The following is a 2,664-nucleotide window of genomic DNA, read 5'->3' on the forward strand; positions in this document are numbered from 1 at the left end:
TACCCCCAGTGGAGCCGCGGCCCCGGGGACAAAGTCTCGGTCCTGTCCTCGCCGCCGCCTCGCCCCAGCTCCTCCCTGACAAAAAAAAGTTATCGGTATCCAGACGCCCTGGGGGCCCGGCGTGGGTCTCTCGGCTGGACTCACCAGAGCGGCTGCCGGAGCTCCACCTGCAGAACCTCGACTCCTGAGGCTCGCAGCCACAGCGACGGCAGCTGTTCTGCTTCCTCCCGAGTAGCAGTACCACCTGCTCCCCTTCTTCCTAGCAGAACGGGTCCCGGCGAGCCATCTTCCCCCTCCTCTCACTGACTGACAACCCAGCCCGGAGAGCCGCCACTGCCGCCAGCCTCTCTGACAGGCACGACCAGAGACCCGTCCTCAAGCAGCCAACCACCACCGCCCCACGCCGATTCAGCCTATCGCCGCCCTCCGGGGGCGGGATCAGAACAACTTCTCCACCAATGAGAATCTTCTTCTGCTGGGCCTGGGGCGGAGCTATGAGGCTACTTGAGTGGGCGTGGTCGGAGCAATGGGCGTGATCCGGGGCCCGGGGGAAGATGATTGACTGTAAGGTTTGCCCTGGCCGCTAGGCGATGACAATCAGTGAAGATCTCTTAGATTCTGAGCCTTTAGGGCTTATGGCCTTCTCAGAAAAAATAAGCCTTACCGGGCGACGTGAAGTGTATCAATTTGTTTCTCTTTTCTTACAAGAAAAGAAAAGAGAAACAAATTGATAATTTGTTTTCTTTTGTAAGAAAAGGGAAACAAATTGATAATTTACTAGTAAGTAGGATTTACTTCCCTGTAATTGAATTCACAAGAATTTATGAAAATCTTACCAAATCCCAGGAGGAAAAAAAAATTACGTTTTTGCAAAATGGAAATAAAAACTTCCCCCTCACTACATCATTGCTTTTGGGCTTAGCCTGGAAAAAGTCAAATACGATACCCCAGCTTTCTTTCCATGGAGGTTGTTTTTATTTTTTCCATCATTACTCCCTACTTTTTCTCTGAACATATACTAAATATTTTGTATAATAACTGGAACCTGAGAACACCTGAACCTGCTCCTGCAGACAGTCCTGTTGTTTTTGACCTTGTAAACCCCTCCTACTACATCCTTCTCAAGTCTGGTCAGGATTAATTAGAAGAAAAACTGACCTCCACCCTAGAAAACAGGAAGTCATTCTAGCTTTACACTAGAAATAGGCAGGATTTCTCCAGAAACACTAAGTGAACTTTTCAAACATGCTGAACTCATAAATAACAAGCACATAAATAAGAAGATATGTTACTTGATATCAAAAGGGTATCAAGCAAACAATTTCAGGTAATTATTAGGGCAGATTGCTAAAACAGATAGGATCCTCCCTCCAACGGGAGGATCAGATTAATAAGTAAATAATAACAAACTACAGTGATAAGGACAATAGAGGTTGGTTCAATGAGCAATGGAAACAGAGGACAAGAAATGACTGTTTAGGAAAGTCAGCGAACTCCACAAGGAAGGTGATGTTTGAGTTGGATCTTAAAAGGTAAATAGGACTTTGCCAGAGAAGAAAGTCAAAGGGTATTTTAGAAAGAGAGAACACCATGTTCAAAGGCATGGAGCTATGAAAGGGCACAGAGCCGTTGTGGAACATTGAGAAAGTAGATGGGGTTAAACAATGAGGAACAGCCAAAAACTGGGCTGGAGCAAAAGGTTGAGGTGAGATTGTAAAAGACCTCACAAGCTACACTAAGATAGTCAGACAAGCACTGTCAAGCAGAGCCTTCTGCAATGGTGAAAATGTTCTATATTTGTGTTGTCCAAAATAGTAGCCATTAGCCACATGTCAAATACTTGAAATATGGTGTGACTGAAGAGCTCAATTTATTTATTTATTTATTTATTTTTGAGACAAGGTCTCATGCTGTCACCTAAACTGGGGTACGGTGCTCAAGTGATCCTCCCACCTTAGCCTCCCAAAGTGCTGGGATTACAGGCATGAACTACCATACACAGCTGGAACTCAATTTTTATTTATTTTATTTATTTTTTATTTTTGGCAGAGTCTCCCTACATCACCCACGCTAGATTGCAGTGGTGGGATCTCAGCTCACTGCAACTTCCACCTCCCAGGTTCAAGCAATTCTCCTGCCTCAGCCTCCCGACTAGCTGGGGTTACATGTACCCACCACCATGCCCAGCTAATTTTTGTATTTTTAGTAGAGACAGGGTTTCACCATGTTGGCCAGGCTGGTCTTGAACTCTTGACCTCAGGTGATCCACACACCTCACTCAGCCTCCCAAAGTGCTGGGATTACAGATGTGAGCCACCATGTCTGGCATTAATTTTTAATTTTAACTTTAACCACTCCCATATCGGATAGCTCAGGTTTAGATTTTCTTCTAAAGGCAATGAGGGACCAACAACAGCTTTTAATCATGTGGACAATACAATCAGGTTTCTTTTAAATTGTGAGAATCCAAAAAAAAAAAAAAAAAACTACAGGGTAGAGAGGAAACTCTTGACAGATCAGATTGACTTCACTTAGGTCCCCTTGGCCAGAGTCTGTTCAGCACAAGTGTTTACTCAAAGGAATAGGAACAAGAAGATCCAGGCAGCATGTTATTCATCTGAGAGAAAACAAGAGGTCAAAACTTGAGAAGTTGAATTCTGCCAT

General features: G+C 44.7%; 1 protein-coding gene across 2 annotated transcripts in view; it reads right to left on the reverse strand.

Moving 5' to 3' along the window:
• FAM126A (family with sequence similarity 126, member A) overlaps positions 1-415 on the reverse strand; it is a 71,952-nt gene extending 71,537 nt beyond the window's left edge. Inside the window, exon 1 of one of the 2 annotated variants that reach the window (XM_011944178.1) lies at positions 145-415. The gene's annotated coding sequence lies outside the window, so the exon portion shown is untranslated. The remainder of the gene's footprint in view (positions 1-144) is intronic. The other variant, XM_011944179.1, reaches the window with a different exon arrangement.
• Positions 416-2,664: the final 2,249 nt, after the last annotated feature.

This window comes from Colobus angolensis, unplaced genomic scaffold (genome assembly GCF_000951035.1).
Source record: "Colobus angolensis palliatus isolate OR3802 unplaced genomic scaffold, Cang.pa_1.0 Scaffold229, whole genome shotgun sequence".
Classification (NCBI taxonomy): Eukaryota; Metazoa; Chordata; class Mammalia; order Primates; family Cercopithecidae; genus Colobus; species Colobus angolensis.